This window comes from Rhinolophus sinicus, chromosome 13 (assembly GCF_057876585.1).
Source record: "Rhinolophus sinicus isolate RSI-liver-muscle chromosome 13, RSI-T2T, whole genome shotgun sequence".
Taxonomy (NCBI): Eukaryota; Metazoa; Chordata; class Mammalia; order Chiroptera; family Rhinolophidae; genus Rhinolophus; species Rhinolophus sinicus.
The window spans coordinates 18,435,962-18,458,246 of NC_142513.1; the positions used below are offsets into that span (position 1 = coordinate 18,435,962).

The 22,285-nt window shown below is 53.7% G+C and overlaps 1 protein-coding gene across 4 annotated transcripts in view; it reads right to left on the reverse strand.

The window, feature by feature from the left end:
* SRC (SRC proto-oncogene, non-receptor tyrosine kinase) overlaps positions 1-16,343 on the reverse strand; it is a 52,509-nt gene extending 36,166 nt beyond the window's left edge. For all 4 annotated transcript variants that reach the window (XM_074317270.2, XM_074317269.2, XM_074317267.2 and 1 more), the window contains exon 1: positions 16,204-16,343. The gene's annotated coding sequence lies outside the window, so the exon portion shown is untranslated. The remainder of the gene's footprint in view (positions 1-16,203) is intronic.
* Between the last annotated feature and the right edge of the window lie 5,942 nt (positions 16,344-22,285).

Consider the following 22,285-nt stretch of genomic DNA (forward strand, 5'->3'; position numbering starts at 1 on the left):
AGCATCGCTCCCAGGGCCCCCTGGCTGCTCCACCCCCACTGGCTGATGGCTGATGGGCCTTGCGGGGATAGTCACCAGCCGGCCCCTGCCCACGGTGCCCACTATTTCCTGCCAGCAGTTCTGGCTGCTTCTCTGCTCTGAGAACACACAGTGCCCCCTCCTCCCCACCTACGTGCACACGGTACAACTCCCTTTGGGGACACTGGTGGGCAGGAGCACCTGGTGACCAGGCCTCTCCACAGTCAGCCTCAGCTCAACCCCCTCCCTCCACACTCAGCTCACAGGTGGCCTACCCTGGATGTGCGACCTTGGGAAGGTCCAGCCCTCCCTTTAATCATCCATGTAGTGGGGCCTCCGGCAGATCTGTGAGGGAGAGGGCATCTTATCCTGAGATTGGGGACAGTGACCAACAAGCCGGCCAAAACCCTGAAAGCTCCCTCCTGCTGCTCAGAGGATCAAGGCCAAGGGTGGAGGGGGACCTGCTGTATGCTCTCTCCGCCCTACCCCTCCATCCTCCCTGAGCCTCCAGACCTTTGCACATGCTGTCTCTCCCCTGAAGCTTCACCACCAGCTTCCCCTACCCCTGCGCCCCACCCCACGAACTCCAGTGCACCCTTTGAGCCTGACCACAAGCAATAGCTGATCTTGCCTGCCCCCCTGCTGAGACATACCCCTCTTTTTGTGAGCTCATATAGCCTCCCACACATGGGGATTAAGAGCTGGACTGCCTGGGTTTAAAACCCAGCCCTGACTTTTCCTAGCTGTGCGACCTTGGGAAAGTTACTCTACCTTTCTGTTTCCATTTCCTCACCTATAAAAGAGGGATGAAAATAATAACCTACCTCCAATGATTGTTGTGAGAATTAAATGCGTTCATGTTTGTGAAACGCTGAGAACCGAGCCCAGACCCTAGCAAATGTGCCATTATGTGTTTGTCATCAATCCATAATAGTAGCAGCTGTTATTTGTTGAGCACCTAGTGTGTGCCAGGCCCTGTGCTCAGCACCTTATCTGGATTCTCTCACAACAGTCTGGGAGGAGGGGTTGCTTGATAGCAATGAAGGAGGCCCAGAGGCATCAGCTTCACCATATGTCTGGAGAAGGAGGGGATTTTTATTGACGTTAAGGAATTATTGCTCATTTCGTTTAGATGGGTTATGGTTTTGTGGCTACTTTCTTACCATGAGTCCTTATCTTTTAGAGATTCATACTGAAGATTCACAGATGAAGTATGACATGCGGGATTTGCTTTAAAATGACACAGGATGGGGGGGTGGGATGGAACAAGTGTGGAGGGGGCAGGACAGGGACTCAGTGCTTGGGGCTCAGTGATGGATTCGTGGGGGTTCATTGTACTAATATGCCTCCATAATAGAGTATTAGAAGGAAGATTAAATGATATAATGCAAAGGTTTGGCCCCCTCCCCCTCCCACCGACGGCCCCAGCCTGGGCAAACCATTATCGCCCCCTCCCCTCACTAGATGAAGGCAGTAAACCCCCTGCCTCCACGCTCACCCCCACAACCTGTTCGCACAGCAGCCAGATGCACTCAGAACCCTCCGGTGGCCCCCATCTCACTCAGAGTTAAAAGCCAACATTAGAATGGTCCAGAGGCCCTCCCTGGTTGGCCCCTCAATCTTTCTGCCCTTTCCTCTCTCCATTCTCCCCATCACTCATTCTGTCCCCCTAGCCTCCTTGCTGTTCCTCCTACACTCCAGCACCCCCTACCTTAAGCTCTTAGCACTGGCTGTTCCCTCTACCTGCATTCCCTCCCTGCAGGGAGTGACAAGACTCTTCCCTCCCCTCCTCGGATGTGAGCTACTGAGAAATGTGTTTCTTCCCCAGGCACCCTATCTAATTACAATCCATTCCCCATGCCCCAGCCAGCATTGCAACCCCTTCTCCACTTTACATTTGATCCACAGCAGTTGTCTGCCTCTTACAGATCACGTGCATATTCTCCTTATTTGTTATGTTTTTGTCTCCCCCACCCTCTCCCAGAATAGCAGTTCTGTGAGAGCAAGGACTTTTGTCTGGTTGGTTCTTTGCTGTATCTTCAGCCTCTAGAACACTGTCTGGGACACAGTAGTCCTCAATAAATACTTGTGGAAAGGAGGGAGCAAGAGATGGAGGGATGGAGGGAGGGAGGAATGGGTCCTACCCAGGGCCCCAGAAGATGAACGGGTACAGGCCTCAGCCCTGGGTCTGTCCAGCTCCACAGCCTATCCCCTGACCACTGCGTTCTCCTGCCACTGCCTGGCATGCAGCGGTGGCAGAGCCTCTGAGCACCCTGACAGGCACAGGGCAGTGGGCAAGTCTGAGACAACTCCAAGCCCCACCCAGAAGGGGCTTAGACACGGACCAGCTAGCAGGGATGTTTGCTGAGTGAGCAAGGAAGGAGTGATGAGTGAGCCAGGGGCCCTCTGTGGGCCAGGGCAGCCAGACGTGTCTGGTCCCGTGCTCATGCCGCAAACACGCTATGGGCTGTCAGTCCTCAAACCGGCTCTACTAGTGCTGCTGGGGTGGGGCAGGGCACTTCAGGCTCAGGCTGGCACCCGCAGAGGGATGGAGGGGTGCAGCCAGGGACAGGACCCGCAGTCCGGGGAGGGCAAAGGCTAAGCGAGTGGACTGTGGAGCTGCTACCAACCCCGGCGCTGCAGAAATGGGACTGTTCCAGCCCCTGCGGCTCCTGGGTTTCTTCCTGGGCAGGAAGGGGACCCCTTTCCAGCCCTCAAGCTCTGACTTGCATTGTAGAGGGCAGGGTCCTTTCCCGCTAGGACCTGGCCACAGCCTGGAAGCCCTAGAGGGAAGGGCAAGGCCCGGAAGTGGGTGGTACTAGAGCAGGACAAGGCAACAGGAGACCTGGTATAAAAGCCTTTTGCCGCACAGCCTTGAGGCAATTCTATGCCCTTTTGGACTCAGTGTCCGCATGTGGAAAGTGGTGTTGGGCATAGGTTCCAGGGACCTTCAACCTCAAGGCGCTGAGTTATCTAGAAAAGGCCACTTGACGACTCCAGCCCTACCACTTAGCTCTGGGAATGGACAGCAAGGCCAAAGTCAGACTTGCACACATCTCCTCACTCCCCACGGAAAAAAACAATAATAAAAATACCTGCTGATTACTGAATGCTCACTGTATTCCTGGCTTGAGACTCGGTGCTTTACATGCACTATTTCATCTGGTCCTCCCGACGGCGCTGTGAGGTGGGGACTGTTACTGTGCCCATTTCCCAGCAGAGGAAACTGAGGCCCAGGTCCCATGCCCCGTTAGAGTCCAGGTGCCCAACCCCACCGCTGAGGTCACATTGGGCAGACTCCATCTCCCCAAGACAGTTCAGGGCAGGAAAGAAATCTCAGATACACCCTGAAACATCAGCTAGACTTGGGGGGGCAGAGTCCATGTTTCCCAAATCCATAGACTCTCCCCAAGTCCTAAGAGGCAAAGCCCCAATGCTTCCCCACTGTGTACCACACTGGGTGTACCACTTGAGACTCAGTTTTCTCATCTGTGAAATGGGTAAGATCCTGCCAGTTCTGCCTAAGGTATACCATTGTTTAAAGCCACAGGGACTGGAGGACTCAGTCCAGCCCTCAGGACAAGGTGGAGAAGCTACGTGCTTCCAGATGGATTGAGGGGGAGGGGCGAGCATGGACCCGAAGTCTGTGGTAAGGCCTTAGCCCCTCATCACCAGCAGCACAAAAGAGGAAGGATAATTCCTCCTGTCTCCCATGTAACCCAGTTCAAGCCCTGTCAGTCCCACCTCCAAACACATCCTGAATCTACTTCCTTCACTCCCACCTTAGCCAGGACCAGCCTCCTCCTCCAGGCTGGTCAACTGGGGGCAGAGAGCCCTTCTGAAATGTCAGTCTGAATCTGTCACTCCTGCTTAACACCCTCATGGTCCCTGTACTCCAAGACTAGGGACAGTCCTCACAGGGGCCTACAAGGCCCTACTGTGGCTCTCCAAGCCCCACCCTTTCCATTTGTTCTGCTTCCACACTAGCCACTTCCACTTTCCCTGAGAACCCAGTACCCCTGCCTCAGGACCTTTACACTTGCTGTTCCCACCACCCAGGGCATACTTCCCCTAGACATCTATATGCCTTACTCCTTCACTTTCTTCAGGTGCTTTACCAAAATGATGCTTGCTCAGAAAGGCCTTTCCTGACCCCTTGTTTAATGGCAATACACCTAGCCAAGTCTGCTCTCTCTTTGAGTCTCATTTAAAAAGCTACCTCCTCACCAAAGGCCTCCCTGATGTCCCCCAGCCCAAGTGAGGACCTTCAACTTCTCCTTCCTCCGATGGCATAATTCACTGTATGAGTCCATGTCTGATGAGAACAGGGGCCACTTTTGTCTCACTCACAGCTGAAAGCTCTGCAGTGGGTGTAATATTCAAAAGAGTTAACAGCTGGGATGCTTGGGTACCATGCAGTCAGAATGGACACTGGCCAAGAGCACAGGGCCTATCATGGAGTGGGGGCTTGGTAATTAATAAATGAATGAATGAATGGATGGACAGATGGATAGACAGACGGATGGATGGATGGATGGATGGATGGATGGATGGATGGATGGATAGATGGATAGATGGTAGGTCAGACGGATAAATGAACGTGGCACACAAAGTAGGCTTGAGACTTGCCAGGGATACCTGGCGCCCTGAGAAGGTGACCCAGAGAAGGGACTGGCCTTCTAAGTTCACCAGTCAGGCTCTGGCCCAAGCAGCTGCGGCCAGGCTGGGTACTCCTCCTGCACAACCCGACTTTCATTTCCCATCCTCTCAGTCTGAGGAAGCTCCTTCCCCTGGGGGAACTGGGTGAGGAGGAGGGGCAGGCAGCCCTCTGGTCCCCAAAGAGGGGGGGCTCCCAGGCTCCATCTGTCCCACCACAAAGGGGCTTTGTCCTCAGTGCTGAGAGCGTGGGGCAGACCGGAAGCCGCCCTCAGCCACCCAGCAGGTCCCAGCACCCCCGGTCAGCTGGGCCAACAGCTCCGGGGCCAGATCCCAGAGGCTGGCACAGTGCTGGGCACAGGCCGCTAAAACCTCCCTCATCCTTCCTAGGAGCCCTAGGAGGGAGGCTCTGGGGTGACCCCCGTTTCTGCAGATGGGAACATTAAGGCACAGAAGGGCAAAGATACTCAGCCAAGATTTCCCATCTAGCAAAGAACAAAGATGGGATTCAAAACCAGGCCCATCCAGCACCAAAGTTTTCAGCTACAGCTCTCAACTTATCCTGTCTGGAGTATGGACTCTCTGCGTTCAAGGGGGTGAAGGGGCCTTTCTGGAGGCATGAGCGGGCCTGGCCCTTCACCCGGACAGGGGGAACCTTTGTTACCCAACGAGGGAGGGTATGGCCCAGCCCCAGTCCCAGACGCTTTCGGAATCTGTCGGCCAGGCCCCAACAAAGCCCCATCACTTCCTGCCAGGCGGGCATCTACAGGGAAAGAACGTGTGGGCAGGCAGACCACGGGGAAGAAGCCCCTTCCCCCCACATATCCCTGTCAATCTCAGACCTGCCATATGACTGGCCAGCACCCACCTTTCCAGGCCCACCTGCTCTCAGTACGACCAGCACCGCCACCTCACCAAAGCCACACTGCCAATGGGGCACCTATCTGAGCCAGGCACTACCCACGGTGCCAGATAAAATCAGTCCTGCCTGGTGGTCTCTCCTCACTGCCTGAAGACAGCATGTAGCCTCCCTGAGCAGGCACCTGAGGCCCTCCACTGCATGGCACCAGCCACCTCTCAGGTCAAAAGTCTGCTGTTCCTCTTAAGATCCAACAAGAGCAGCTGCTCAGGCCGCACTTCCAGGCCCTTGCTCAAGGTCTACTTCCCTCCTCAGAGAACCATCCCATCCTTCTGGGTATGTCCCATGTACCACCTCCTCCAGGAAGTCTTCCCAGACCCGCTTCCTCCAAAGTCCCAGAGCAGCCCCTACCTTCTGCCCCAAGAGGGGGGTTTGATCCCTGTATGGAAACCCAGCCTCTGTGGGTTGCCTACACTTGGCAATAATAATTGAGCACGTAAGGCCTCTGATCCTTCTCTTTGTCCTCCCTTCACACCTTCAGCAGGAGGCCTGGCCTGCTCCCAGCAGCCTCAGGCCAAAGGCTAAGTGCCCTGGCAAGGACTTGAGGCCTGATCAACCTTGTCACCTTCTAACTACCAACTAACTACCTGTATATGACCTGCCGCTCCCCAGCTCCCCAGGCTATGCCTGCACACACCAGACTATTTCCTACCTCCAGATCTTTGCCTATGGTCTCCCCTCTCCCTGGCAAGTCCTCACCTTTCCTTTTTCCTCCTGAGCTCTTGCTCGCCCTTTAAGCCTCGGGCCAGATTTCACCTCCTCTGGGCAGCCTTTCTGGCACTGTAATGAGCTGCCACAGTTTATGTGGCGTTTGCCCCAGGGCAGGGCAATGATCAGGGTCTGTGTCTGGCTTCCCCAGGGTGCAGGCTGCCCCCAGGGTGCATCTGTGGGGCCCCCAGCATCCAGCACAAGGCCCAGATACCACCATTAGGTAATCGAGAGTCCAGCGGCCAACTCCTTGCCCAGAGAATGCAGGGGCAGAAGCCAGGAGCAACGGACCATGGCAGCACTGAATCTTGTTTTGCCCATAGACCTAAGGGATGGGCGGAGTTGGGGGGCATTTCTGCAAATGGCCAGCTGGTAACTAAACCCACGTTGTTTCTAAAACTAGGGCACAGCAGAGAAACGGGAACAGCAGAATTGTCCCCAAATAGAACTGTGGCTCATCTGGTTCCAGGGCCTTCGGGAACACCTGGAAGGGGTGGGGGTGGGGTGGGCAGGTGGCCGCTTCCAAGAATGGAAAGGCAATCTAAAGCTTGGAGGGTGGGCAGGGAAGTCAACATCATGGCAATCGGTGCTGATGCCCAGCCAAATTCCCTCCTGGAAGGTAGAAGGTCCTCTCCCACTTACCCCCACCTGGCTACAGGGTGCTCCTTACACTGTCCCACCTCTGAGCCTTTGCTCACGTGGGTCCTCTGCCTGGAATGCTGTTTCCCTTCTGACAGCCAAATTCCTACCATCCTTATACCCTTAACCACTGACTGACACATTCCATAAGCCTGGCCTGGGCGGGCATTTGGGCAGAACGAGCTTCTCAAGTCTTCCCAACAGGCCTATGAGGAAAAGACTCCTGCTCCATCTCATAGACAAGGAAACTGAGGCTCAAAAAGAGAAGACACATGCCCAGGACACACAGCAGAGGTGGCAGGTGGACCCGGTAATGTGGTGAGCCCTGGGTCCCAGCAGCCACAAAGCACCAAAAGGCCTGGTGGGGCCTGGTTCAGCCTCCTAATCAGGCCCAGCCTTGGGGACTTGGCATAACTCAGGGACAAAGTACACAGGGTACGGTCCCACAGGTAGAACAGGAACTCCCACCTCTTCCCCGATCCCCACCCTAGAGTGGCTGCTGACTGAGGAGCCAGCCACACTGGTACAATGTGATGGAACTGTCTCCTCACAATATGCATAGACCCACTACACAGATGAGAAAACTGAGTCCTGGAAGGGAACAGTTTCTCCATCTGGAAAGTAGCACATGCCCCAGGAAACTCTGGCTGTGATATCCTACTGTGGCCTTGTAGGCACTATTTCCTTTCTCTGAATCTCAGTTTTCCTTTATGGAGAATGGGGTTGTCATTCCTTTCCTCTTCAGAGTGATACAAATTATAATAAAATAACAGCTAACATTTACCGAGCTCTTACTATGTGCTGGCATTGCTGAGAGTGTCATGCATAATACCTCACTTGGTCCTCAGAAACAAGGCCATGATGTGGATATTGCCATTGGGCCCACTATTCAGATGGGGAAACTGAAGCACAGATGGTGAACTGACTCACCTTTCTATCACACAGCTAGTGGGAGACAGCAGTTGGAGGTAAAGGAGAAGCCCTGGGGTTGGGAGCCAGGGTAGCTTCCCAGGGGAGTCTCCTGGCCTTCACCCTGCCCTGAAAGGAAAGCTGGAAGGGGCTGGAGAAGCGGTCAGGGGTCAGGAGGGAGGCAGAGAAGGGTTCAGTCTGGATAGGTGGGGCAGGCCTGCAGCGTACAGGAGACCCTGGGTCCAAATCCAAGCACTGGGTAAACTTGGACAAGCTCCTTTGCTTCTCTGAGCCTCACTTTCCTCTTTGGTAAAATGTATCCAGAAGTGTGAGGATGGGGATGGGGGGAGGTGACAGTTCACCTGGCACTGAGCATGGGCTCAGTATGCTCCGAAGGAATGAATGACTGTTAAAGGAATCCAGGGCTGGTCTATACGGCTCACTATTCCTTCAGGCTCGTGATTGTATCTTATTCTGCACTCAGAAGGCTTGGGAAGGTGGACATAACCTGCTTCTTCTCTAATTCCTTACAAGGAACCTTCCCAGCTCTGTCAGACTTCCAGGCTGTGTGACCTCAGACAAATCACTTTACCTCTCTGAACCTACAAAGCCTCCTTTTAACAATAAGTCAAGGATTTCATGGGACTCAGAGAGAGGTTCCTGCCTGGGGAGACTGGGGGTTCACGGGGGGTGGAGGAAAGGTTCAGTGCCATCTGCCCAAGCACAGAGAGCACCTGGCATGACCTGACTTGAGGCCTCAGTTTCCACGTCTGCCAAATGAAGATTATCATGACCGTTCTCTTTCCCTCCCAGCCCTGCTTGGGGATGCTCAGAGGTGATTATGGAAAGTGCTTTGTAAACTGTAAAGTGCGGTGCCCTTCATATTGACGATTTTTATAACACTCCCACAGAAGCAAAAAGAATCCTATGACTTGCCATCCAAGGCAGAGCATGTCAGAGCCATGAAGGAGGCCAGAGAAGGAGCAGGGTGCAGAAGAGGGACGTATGGACTTAGGCTGGGGAAGAGAGGGTGGTCAATAAAAGCTTTCTGGAGGCAGAGGCCACCTAGCCACTAGAAGGGTATTGAGAGGGAAAGTACGCAAGCCATGGGCAAAGGCATGGAGGGCAAGCAGGAAGACAGCCCATGGTTCAGAAAGGCTAAAGGGTCATCTGAGTGAAAGGGAAATGTGGAGGTGATAGGGGGAAGGCTTAGGGCAGAGCTCTGGCCCAAAGCAACAGCACCTCAGGAGCCCTGGCTGTGGACCCTGGGCCCATTGGCCTCTCTCTGAGCCTCCGCTGCCTCTCAGGACAAGCGGACAAAGATATAAAGTAGCCAATACTCAATCAGTGGCCACCTTCAGAGAGATGGATGCATTCAGTGAGGGGGCTTTGAGTGCCAGGGATGAGCGCATGGGGAGGCTTTGACAAGTCACCAGTAGACAAGGGCTGAGGTGAGAGCTGGGCTCTGGGAGGCTCGACAGAGCTGGCAGCCTCCAATCAATCGAGCGAATGAACTTGTCCGTCTCTAGTTAACCTTCGCCCAGCCCTGCCCCATAGGACAAGCCCATCAAGGACACAGGTGTCCAGGCTCAGCCCTTGGGATTCCTGGATCAATTGACCTGCAGAGGCCCAGCATTCCCACTTCATCAGAGAATCACCTTCATAACCACAGGCATTCAAAAACATTAAGAACATGGGCCGGCCCAATGGCTCAGGCGGTTGGAGCTCCATGCTCCTAACTTCGAAGGCTGCTGGTTCGATTCCCACATGGGCCAGTGGGCTCTCAACCACAAGGTTGCCAGTTCAACTCCTCGAGAACCGCAAGGGATATTGGGCTCCGCCCCCTGCAACTAAGATTGAACATGGCACCTTGAGCTGAGCTGCCAGTGAGCTCCCAGATGGCTCAGTTGGTTGGAGTGCATCCTCTCAACCACAAGGTTGCCAGTTCGACTCCCGCAAGGGATGGTGGGCTGCGCCCCCTGCAACTAGCAACAGCAACTGGACCTGGAGCTGAGCTGTGCCCTCCACAACTAAGACTGAAAGGACAACAACTTGAAGCTGAACAGCACCCTCCACAACTAAGACTGAAATCAGGACAACAACTTGACTTGGAAAAAAGTCCTGGAAGTACACACTGTACCCCAATATTCCCCAATAAAAAATCTTTAAAAAAAAAAATTAAGCGCTTAACTATGCACAGGCCCTCCACCAGAGCAGGCACACATTAGCTCATCTGTTCCTCACATTACCTTGTCAAAGCTCGTACTGGCACTGTCTCCCCATTTCATAAACAGGGAAACTAAGGTTCAGAGCAATCATTTTCCCACAATCATACACAGCAAACAAGTGGCAGGGCCAGGATTCAAACCAAGATCCGTCTGGCTCCAAAAACCTTGCTATTTCCACTCCCTTTAAGCCATGATTGGCACCCTGATATGCCAATCCTGGAAGCTAAGGGTTTCCTGCAAGACCACAGTGGAGATCCATCACCCAGATCCATCATCCATCACTCAGAGAGTCAGGATACCTGCTCCCCTCACCTACCCTCACCTAGACTTCAGCCAAGTCTAGGTGATTTCAGCCAAGTTGGTGCCCACTCAGTGGGAATTGGATGCCACAATTCAATGTTCAGTGACCATGGCCTAAGCCCTTGGCCTCTCTGAGCCTCAGTTTCCTCTTCCATGTAATAGGAACAAAAGTTCTGCCCACCCCATGATGAAGCAAGGGATAGAACGGGTCACCTTGCTAGAGCCTGGCTGGAGAATGCACCATGTGAAGACATTGACATCAAACAGAGTAAAAGTCAAGTCCGCAAATTTGGACAAAGTAGCCCAAGAGAAGATAATCAGCCCTTGACAGGGGAGGCCGAGCTTCCTGACACCACCCCAACCCCGACTTCCAACTCCCAGTACCTGGAACTTCATGGTTCAAAGGAATCATTCCTACAGTTTCTCAACAGCTCCAGGCCCCTTTCAGACATCCCCAGGCACACACGGGCATCAAAGAAGAGGACACTGCCGGGCCTGCCCCTGGAGAACTCCCCAGCTAGGATCCCCATCACAGAGCCTCAGTGAGGGAGGAACCCTCAGTGTACAGATGAGGAAACAGGGCCAGAGCAGGAAGGGACGTGGCCAAGATTATTTGGTTCTCCTCCCATCGGCCTTCTCATTTTATTCTGGAACTTCGGGGAAGTCACTGGCTCCCCACAGCCAGGCGTAGGCAAATGGGGATTCTGGCTTCTAGCTTTAGGATCCACCCCAATCACTGACTCCTTGACTCAGCCCCACCCAGGCTGTCCTGTGGGAAGGGGCAGTCTGGCTGAGTGGGGACAGCCCTTGGATCAAAAGACAAGAGATGTGCATTTTTCTCCCAGCTTGGATAATGATAGATCTTGGGTCTCTCAGGCCTCATTTTCCCCAACTGTGAAGAGAATGTCAGAATAAATCAGGAATAACAAATTCATGGCACATATAATGCTCTCTAATCCTCTGCCCATGGCAGACATTACTAATCTATCACAGCACTCTTTCCCACGAAGCCAAGACTGGGCCTCAGAATGCTTCTCAACAGAGCGATCCAGGTCTGGGGAATTTGAGCCCTGAGCCATCCCAAGACCAGATAATATCTCAGCCCTCATGAGGGAGGGGAAGAGAGAAGAAAAACATAACATTTATTGAGCATCCAGTAGAATCAAGCCACTGGGAGATGGTAGCTGATTTAATCTTCACAAGGGAGGGTGCAGAGGCTGAAGTTCAGAGACGCTAAGTGATCTGCCTTTGGACATGCAGCTAGGAACTGAGGCTTGAACACAGGGGAGGTATCTACTGGGCCACTGTTGCCCCAACAGTGGTGCAGAGCCAGCCACCAGGTAAGCCACTAGAGTACAGCCTAGTCCCATCCTTCCCTTGGCCCTACGAGGTGCAAGTCCCATGCCCATTTTAAAGGTTCAGAAACTGAATCACAGGAAGGAGTGCCAGCGGCCAGAGGATGAAGGACTTGAGTCCGTGTCTGGTTCTTCCCCACCCCTATTTATCGAGTTAATGTATGCTAAATGTTTTATTTCAGTCCTCTTGGGACATCCTGGGAGCCATGACTCATATTATCCCACTTTAGAGATGAGGAAACTGAGGCACCCCAGAGGAAGTGCCTCCCCCAGGGATTCAAGTGGAAACCAGAACAGTTTACCACGGAGATAACGGGGTGGGGGTAGTGGAAGGGAAGTATAGGGCTATGGAAACCTACAGGGAGATAGAGGTGGGGTGGGGGTTGCGCACCACAGAGGCAGGAAATGAGACTCTAGTCAAAAGGCCCAGAGCAGGGGGGTGGAGGGCCTTTGAAGTGGGGCTAAGGCCTGCAGGGACATGGGAAGCTCCTGGAGGAATCCAGCACTGGACAAGGAGTCCAGAGGCCCCCAGCTGAGGCATGGCCCTGTCACTTGACCACTGGGACACCCTAGTCAAGTGGCTTCTCCTCGCTGGGTCTTAGTATTAGGTTGGTACAAAAGTAATCGTGGTTTAAAAGATTAAAAAAATAATAATAATAATTGCAAACACCGCAATTACTCTTGCACCAAACTAATATTTACATCTGGAACATGGACCGATCTCACCTAAGGGAGGATTTCAAGAAGCTGAGATGAGCTCCACCCATCTCCCAGTTCAGCCTCCTCACACAGCAAGGGCAGGGAAGGACTCAAGTCACCCAGTACATGGGTGGCCTTGGCTGCCAACATCCTTTCCTAGGCCAGTCCTACCCAGAGCAGCACCTTCAGACTCAGTGAGATCAGCCACTCAAAGCCTTCACCACACAGCTGACGAGGCCACAGCCATTGGGCCAACCGACCTGCCCAATGTAACGCCATACAAGGCGGGTCCCATTTCCTAAATGCCTACTGGTGCCAGGTACTAGGCATATAGCCCTCCTCTAACCCTCACCTCATAGGGAGGTATTTATTGTCCCCATTTTCAAGGAAACTACCATGTTTCCCGGAAAATGAGACCGGATCTTATATTAAGTTTTGCTCCAAGAGACGCATGAGGGCTTCTGTTCAGGGGATGTCTTATTAAAAATCATGCTAGGGCTTATTTTCCAGTGATGTCTTATTTTTGGGGAAATACGATAAGTCTCAGGCAGATACAATGAATGACCCACTGTCATTCAACAAGTGGAGATAGTCAGGAGCTAAACCCAAACCTGTCTGCCTCCTGAGCCTTTGCCAGATCTATGGTCTCCAGCTGATCCCTCTTTGCTCCCAACCTGACTCCCAGACTCGCTGCATTGCACTTCCCCAACCCCTAGCTCTCACCCTCTCCTACCTTTCTGCTAGTGAACTCCTACTCCACTTTCAAAGCCCAGTCTCAAATGCCTACTCCTCTTGACACCTGATCTAGGCCCCCATGGAATACTTGGAGTCCAGCCCATAGATATAGTTCTACCAGCTGCCTTAGCCAGCTCATGGCCTCCAGCATGGGGCTGCTCACACAGGGGACACCAATCACCCCTCCTACACCCCCACTGTGTGAAGATGAAGACCAAACTCCTCCTCAAAGCCCACATGGCCCCACATGGTCAAGCCCTACTGCTCGTACCCCTCGTTTCACCTCTCACCCAATCCTCCTAATTCTCTGTGCTCCAAACTCACAGGCTTTCCCCTTGTTTCTCCACAAAGGCATACACTCCCCCACCTCAGGGCCTTTGCACATGCAGTTCCCTCTGCCTGGCAAACCCTTCCCCTAGCTCCATGCCTGGCCATCTCCTACTCTCTTCCTTTAAGATTTCTCTGTATCCCACACCTTTCTTTGAGCCCTTATCACATCTATGATGACATATTCATTTATTTGGCAATTTGTTTGCTATTTGGCTCACCCTCTAGACTCAAATTTCTGGGAGGCCAGGGACCTGTTCACAATTCCCCAGCAAGGGCCTACTCAGGCTGACCACTCCCCACAACCCTAGGCACCCTGGGAAGTGTCTGAGCAGAAGAGAAGAAAGAGCACCCTATCCCCTTCTTTGTTAAGTGAACTGCTGCTGCACTCGGCACCACCTCCTGGAAGCCTCCCGATGCCTCCCTCCAACTGCTAACCCCATCACCACACTGCTCAGCCTGAGTCCAAAGCTCCTAGCACATACATAGTAGGTGCCCAATACAGGGTCATGAATGCTTTATCAAGGCGGGTTTGGGAAAACGGGGTCAAGTGAGGACCACGGGGCGGAGTCTGTCAGCAGGCCTCTGAGCCATCTCCTCCCTGGCTCCTGGGGTTTGGGAAAGCCAGACAACCACCCCCAACCCCACCCCAGGTCACAATCAGGGAAGAAGCAAAAGCAGGAACTGGTTGTGAACTAGGAATAATTCATGCTCCAAGAACAGACTAGGGGAGAGGAGAGAGTTGGGGGGCCTTCCTGGGAGAGGTGGGCCTTAAGCTAAGCCTTCAAGGACAAGAGCAGATAAGCAGCTCCTAGAGGAAAAGGCACTCTGGGCAGGGACACCTTTAGGAGCAAAGACCCAGGGACCACGCAGGAGGGCCTGGGCAGGCGGTCAGCTGAGAGAGGTGACACACTATAAATCATTGCCCTGGGTGGAAAAATCATATCACTAAGGAACACCACATCACCAAAAAGGCCTCGTGGCTTCCACGCATTCACTCATCAGTGTAGTCTTTTCCGACACAGCCGTATGCCTGGTCCCATTCTGGGAAACCCCTGCCCCCACAACACTGGAGGGCTGCAAGGACAACCGGAGGGGAGTCTCTGAGGTCTAGGTGGTTTTCATTCCAGCTTCCAATTCTGTGGCCTTGGTCTAGTCACTTTCCCTCGCTACACCTCAGTGTCTCCATCAACCAAATGAGGATAAGCAAGAGTCCCTACCTCACAGGAGACGCTCCGTAGATGTTAGCAGCTATCATTCTCGTTGGCCCATTTTATACTTAAAACTGAGGCCAGAACGAGCAGTGAGTTGCCTAAGGTCACACAGCTGCCGGTGGCAGGATTGTGCTGGAGCTGTTTCTTTCTCAAGGGGTTATGAGGCAGCTTTTCTGACACCAATACATCCTCTTCTGGAGATAAGCCCCACTGGGGCCAGCAACCTCACCTCCCACCCAGTTTAGACAATTTATCCAGTGAAGTACTCAGTTATTAAGCACCTACAACAGGCCAAGCCCCTACATGCAGAAACACATAGATTCTTCCCCTGAGGATTCTCATTCCACATATGGGGACTCAGAGGGTAGTCCCTTGGCCCAGGTCACCCAGTGAGATGAGAAGCCTGTGTCTTGTCTCCCCAGTCAGGAGGCTGAGAAGAGGGTCAGCCACAGGACCAGCCTGGCCCATTCTTAAAACCAAGTCTGATCTCAGCTCACCGTGGCTGAGCCTGGACTCACCCCCAGATCACCCAGGGACGACTGCCCCAATTGTACAGAGTCCCTGAAGCTCAGGAAGCCTCACCCAGGCACACACACTCTCTGTCACGCTCAGGTTGGCCTGAAGGCCCCAGACACTGAACTGAGGCTCACTCCTTTTGTTCACCCCCATCCTGCCACCAGCCCAGCAATTCCAGCTAGGCCCACCTGCCACTGATAAAGACCCCCAGCTCAGAGAGGGCAGGCAGTTGTCTGAGGACACACAGCAGGGCAAGTGGTAGCCCTGTTGAGACTCAAACCCACCTCAAAACCAGCCCAGCAGGCAGATGGACCAAGCCTGATGGCGAAAACCCAAAACTTTTGCCAACTTCTGAGCAGGCAGGCTGCTGGGCCTGACCAGGGGGGAGCCTAGGGGCTGTGGGCAGGAGGAAGCAAGCATAGTCTGGCCCAGTCCGTTCTAGCCCGGTGGCACCAGGCCCTACCCAAAGCCACACGAGGACAGATAAGTCCTGGGGCCAGGCTGGGTGTTCTGGGCCCCGTGCTCCCGGGCCCACCCTGTCGGACCCCTTTCCACCTCCCCTCGCAGGCCGGGGGCTCCAGGCGGAGCTGCCTCGGGTAGAGGTGGCGCCGACTGGCTCAGATTTCAGATTTGGCCTAGACCCGGCCTGGGGGCTCCGGCCCGGCTCACTAATCTCAGGGGGCTCGTAGGAGGAGGATGAGCCGGAGGAGGTCCCCGCGCGGACAGGACCCCGCGTCCCCCACCCCGCCCAGCCCCCTCCCCCCTCAGCATCACAACAAAAGGCCGCGCTGGGCAAATCCCCGTGCGCCCGCCCACCGCTCCGGGATCGGGGCTCCGCCGGGGGGTGTGGGGGTTGGAGGGGTGGACAGGAGTCCCTGTGGCCAGGCGATCCGACGCCAGGGTGGTCCCCGGGCGGGGGATCCCCCACACCGGCCGGGACATGGGGCCCGCAGAGGGGCGTGGGGGGCGGGGGAGCTCACCTGGGCCGGCGGGCAGGCGGGCGCACCAACAGACAGACGCACCAGAGGGCAGACCGCAGGACGGCCAGGGGGTCGGGCAGACGGCGGCCAGGCCGCTCCGGCTCCCAGGCCGGAATGGATTCCGGGCCGGGAGAGACAGATCGAGAGAGAAAGGGAGGAGGAGGAGGAGGAGGCGGCGACCAGGGGAGGGGAAGAGGAGGGAGGGAGCGCGCGAGCAGGGAGGAGGGGCCCGGCAAGCCGCCGGGAGGAGGAGGAAGGAGGAAGCGCGCGGGGACAGATTCCCCGCCGGTGACTCTGGAGATACCCATGCGCGACCTCCACGGATCCAGATGAGGCAGAGGGTTGGGGAGTGGAGGCACCGGACACAGGAGCCCCGCCCCCACCCCGCCCCGTGAGGACGCCCCACCCTGGGAGACCCCATCCACCCTCATGCCAAAATGCCCTTCCTAACTACCCCCAACCTACCCACGCTATCTACCCTAAATCCACCTCTCCTACAAGTATGAGCTATAATAATAATAATAATAATAATAATAATAATAATATCAGCACTAATGGAGCGCTCTCTCCTTGCAAGGCGCCATGCTAAGTGGATCCGGTAGACTTTAGGCTCTACTAGCAACCAGCCAGGCTGGGGGAATGATTATTTCCATTTTACAGATGAGGAAACTGAGACACAGAGAAGGGGGTCACCTACAAGAACCTTAGCCTCGGACTCTGGTCCTGACCTGTTTCCCAAAGTGGGGCCTGGGGCCTGAGGGACAGTGTGGGAAGGAGAAACACGTATTTTAATAGATACGTGTTCATTTCAATGTGCTTTTTAAAAAGTAACTAAGGCAGCCCATCGAGTTCTGGATATTCTTACTGAGTAGGGGGCTAAAGCGGGTATTTACCGACAATTGCCCTTTTAAGTAAATAAAGAGGCAAAGTACATCCGGATGCTGGGGACAGGGAATATAGCAGAGAAAGTAGACATTGAGAAAATGCTGGTTTCGCCACAAAGCCTGCCCCCACCACTATCTGACCCCACCTTACTCCCACCACCTCCTGGCCCAGGCTCCAGAGCTGCCCTATTGGAGCACCCCAAACCTTGGCTCTTCACCTGTCGTCCTGGAATCACGGCCCCGGGGAAGATGGGCCCGAAGCCAGCCTTAAATACTACCACCTGCCTCCACTTACCTTCTCTGAAAGTTCTCCCATTTCACCCCTGGGAAACTAAGGGTCAGCCAGGTTAAATGGCACCAGGCCTAGACTTCTCCTGAGAGGAGCTGCATGGAGAAGCCCAGAATATGGGAGGCAAAGTCCTCAGAGTACAAAATAGCATCCAAGAGACCAGCAAGGCCTTGAGCCAGACTGATCTGGGTTCAAATCTAGGCTAGTCGCCCACCTATTGCACCTTGTACAAGTCACAGGAATGCACATGGTCACAGAGGACTCCTAGGGAGGTTACAACTGACAAGTGTGAGGATTGGCTAAAGTTGTGTCCACCAAATGGTAATATGGTAAAACCAAGACTTGAGGAGATGGGGCTGCAAGTCAGCAGTAGAGCCGGCCCCAGAAACCATCCCGGGCTGGTGAAATGGCTGCACGGGTTTGCAAGGCTGGTTTACAGATTAACCACAGCTTCCCAGGATTCTGTTCGGGCTCCTGGCTGGAGGAGCAGGTTTCTCAGCCCTCATTCACTCCTCAGACGTGTCTGAAGGTCTTTACTGGCCACACTGGGCTAGGAGTGGGATATTCAACTAGTGGTGTGATGGAGCTGGCTCTTGCCATTTGCAAGAGCAAATTGTGTTCACGTCTTTTCAACTCCAAGATCAATGACATCACCTGGGTAAGTTGATATCAGTCACCGTAGAAGCATGTACATCTTGGAAATCAGCAAACACTGCAAATCAAGGCTTTTTTTTCCCTTCCAGGGAGCTGGTTGTTAAATATTTACCAGCACATCACTAGAGTCATCTCCAGGAGTTCAACTGAAAGTCTTGGGCTCCTATAGCGGGGATGACAAAGGGCTTAAAAGCACACTTTGGACTTACAGATCTGGATTTAAATCCCAACTCTGCCACTTCTTGGATATGTGACCTTAAGCATGCCATTTCTCTAAGCCTCAGTATGCCAGCCTACAAAATGGGCTACAGATAGTGCTTCTCTCAGAAGACTCGTGTGAGGATGAAATGAGGTGCTGTAAGCTCGGTATGTGTGAGCCCATGTTATCATTCACTCCCCTCCATACTCTCTTGGAGCAGTGGGGGCCATTTGCACAAGTCTTGGTTCTATAAGCACAGAGGCAGCCTTCCACCTGGAGCCACCACTGGCTCCAAGGGCTTGGCTCAGTGGCTAAGATTCTCAGGAGACGCTTCAGGAGGATGTGGCCAACACAATGGTTTTATTATTGAGCCTTGGAAATATTCATTATTTTCAATCCTCCCTCTGGGCCTTTGCTCAAGCTGTAACCCCTGCCAGGAATGCTCGCCCCACATCTCTAGCTTCCCAACATCAAGCTCCTGAGTAAATATCACCTCCTTCAGGATATGCTTGTTGACAAACCCCATCAATTTGGGGTGTGTCTGCCCCCACCCTAAGGGCAGGGACTACGGCCTGTGCCCAGCATAGAGCATACACTGCCCAGTTGGCTGGGGAGAACATACTGACTAGGGAGTCACATACAAGAGTTCAAGTTCCAACTCTTTCATTCATTGACTGTGTGACCCTTCCCTCTGTGAGCCTCAGTTCACTCATCAGTGAAATGGGACAATGGCCCCACCAACTCCCAGGATCATGCAAATGCAAGAGTTGCTGGCCTGGCCTAGTGGAAAAGTGACTCTTTGTGCATTATTTTGCTTAAAACCTTGTTAGTAAAACAGCAACTCATTGCTTAATACCTACAAATCATTCGTCATCATTAATGGACAGCAAATATTTATTGACTACAATGGTATACACAGCCCTGGGCCAAGCCTGGAACACCAAAAAGGGCAATTTCCCAAACCAAAGCACCCAGCAGAAGACAGATATTCATGTCAACATTGCTTGCGATGGTGAGCACCTATTGTACACTGTCGTCAGTCTCTAGAAACCTCTTCCCTCCTTCCTACCACCTGGGTCAAAGCAGGATGGAAAGCGTGGAGTGAGGCCTGGGTTCACACAAGTGGCAGCAGACCCTTCAGCAAGAGCTTTCCCGTGACATGGGATCAGGGGCGCGGCCTGCATCTCACGCAGGGCCCTAGTGGCTCTGGCTCGATGGGGGCCGATTTGCCTCACTCACCCAAAGCCCAGCTCACCATCAGAGCAGTGACCAGGAAGTTGGACCCAACACTGGCACTCAGCAGGAAATTCCAGACCAGCCTTGTCATTCCCCAAATGGTTCGCTATGAGTTGTCTATTCAAAGCCACCAGGCCCAGGCCTAAAGGATGGGGTGAAAGAATGTGCAGGCTCTAGCTTGAGCAGTGAGCTTGCCACCTCCCATAGCACTGCACTTTACAGTTTATACAGAGATGTCCAGTTTATCAAGTGCACCAGCCGATCTGGCCCTTGCCAGCCAATTAGGCCTCCCTTGCAGGCCCTGGTCCCCTTCCGTCCTCTATCAAGCCTGCCTCCCTGCTTTCACTCCATCACAGCAGCTCATTATGCCCTGAGGCCTCTGTACCTGCTGGTCCCTCTGCCTGGAATTCTCCCCACCCTCTAGCCTCTGACTAAGGCTTACACTTCCTTCCTCTGGTCAGTCAATATTTACTGAGTATCTACTGTGTGCTAGCATCTGTGCTAGGTGCTAGGGAGACAGCAGTGAACAAGCCAGGTCTGGTCTCTGCCTGGACTTGCTCACAGCCTGGAGGAGCAGGGAAGCATAACCAGTGTGCTAGGCACAGTGGCGGGGCAAGCGTGGGGGGCTGAGGGACCCAGACAACGGGCCCCTAACCCAGCTTGTGTGTTGGAGTGCAGGGCTGGGGAAGGAAGGACACTGTCTGTGGAGAGGGGAGAAGCCTGAAAACATGGCTTCCGGCGACAATGGGACAAGAAGGTGTTCCAGGCAGAGGGAACTGCATGAGCAAATGCACGGTGGGAAGGGTGGCAGGGGTGTGCCCTGAAGATCCTTAAATGCTGGAGGCAGTGGGGAGTCATGGAGGGTTATGAGCAGAGAAGGGCCTGGGGAGCTGTGCTGTCACTGAGTTTCAGGAAGGAGATACAGGAGGAAGGAGGTGCAGTCTGGACGCCTCTACACTGATGGCAGCCACAGCTGAGGACCATACATTGGATGTGTATGTGGGCACATACCTGGGTTCCAGGGAATGAGGCCAAACTGGCCCAAAGGCCTAAATGCAAGACAGCAGAGATGTGGCCCTCGTCCCATGAGAGTCAGAAGGAGCCCAGGGCAGGTAAGCATGTTCTCCCTCAGAAATCAGCCACCAGAGGGGTGGCCAGCCACTAGCAGGTTCCTCCAGTGTCCGCCCACCCTCCCGGGAAGGGATGGAGACAGTGGGCACCTGCGCAGGTGGAGCCTCAGTGATAACACACAGGTGACAGCATTAACGACTGAGTGCAGCTGCGTGCAATCAAAACCCTCAGAGCCTTACCTTCTATGGCTGTAGGACCAATTCACAGATGGGAAGCCTGAGGCTCAAACACTTCTCTACCCACCCCAGATTCTGGAGACGAAACAGAGATGTCACAGGCAGAAAAGACCTGTCCATGTGAAAATAGGGGAGACCCCTGGCCTCACCAGGCTTGTGTGAAGGCCGAGGACCGGGAAACTCAGCCATTGGTCACATCACTTCCCTCAGGCCACAGTAGAGACCCAGAGCGGGACACTCCCCCGCCCCAGCCCGGGGCCTCCTTCCGCCATGTCTCAGAATGTCTGTGAGAAAAGATAAAAGGAGCCAGGGCCCTTGATCTGCCTGGCCTGGCAGGAGGGCAGAGGGCAGGGCGGAAATCTGCAGCCAGAGCTGTGACCCCACAGATCAGAGGGGAAACCTGCTGAGCAGAGAGGAGACAGCCTGCAACAGGAGGGCTTCAAAGAATAATTGTAAAAATAACCATCACAGCAACAGATCACAGGCACTGTGTGTGGAGTTTGATGGGCAATGCTGTTCTGGGGGCTCTGTGTGTAGCACCTCGTTTGTTCTTCACAGCACGACAAGGTCAGAGCTATTATTATCCCCATTGTACAGATGAGGAAACCGAGGTGAGACAAGGTGACATGCCACGGTGACGGAGGGTGGGACCTCCGATTCAAACGCAGGCAGAATTCCAGCCCTCCTGAATCTGAAACTCAAGCTCTGTGGTTCTGTCCTGCCCAGAGCTTCCATGAGCCTTGGCCCTCGCTTATGTCATATCCAAGAGGGAGAGGTGGGACCCACAGAACCCCACCCAATCACTGACCCCCGACTCCCACCCCGAGCTTTGGCTTCTACCTCATGGAATGTCTCCATCTCCCATGTTTCCCAGGACTGTTGGGAAGATGCAATGGAGCAGTGTTTTGTGGGAGTACTTTGAAAAGTAGATACTAATGAAGAGAAAATGCTAACGCTCTGCCCTCAAGGAGGGGGCTTAACACCCCACTAGTTGGGTATGGACTACTCATAGTGACTTCCTTCCTTCAAACAAGGACAGCATGGAAAAGGGGTGGAGAGTAACTTTACAAAGTGGAGAAACCTGACAAACACTGCCTCAGCCAGGTGATCAAGGTGGTCATCGACAGAGATAAGACACGATGATAATATGTCCCCTTGGTATGATGTGATGAGAATAGCTCTTCCCCTCTGTGGTCTTTCTCCCCGGAACCCATTCTCCCAGTGTAATCATGAGAAAACCCAACAGATTCCAATAGAGAGACATTCTACAAATAGCTGACCTGTTCTCAAAATGGTCAAGGTCATCAAAAACAAGGCAAGTCGGAGAAATTGTTACAGCCAAGGGGAGCCTAAGGAAACACGATTATAAATGTAATGTGGTGACTTGGATGGGATCCTGGACCAGGGAAAGGACATTAGGGAAAAACTAAGGAACTTTGACTGAAGAATGGACTTCAGTAAATAATACTATCTCGATATTGATTCATTAGCTATAACATATATACCATACTCA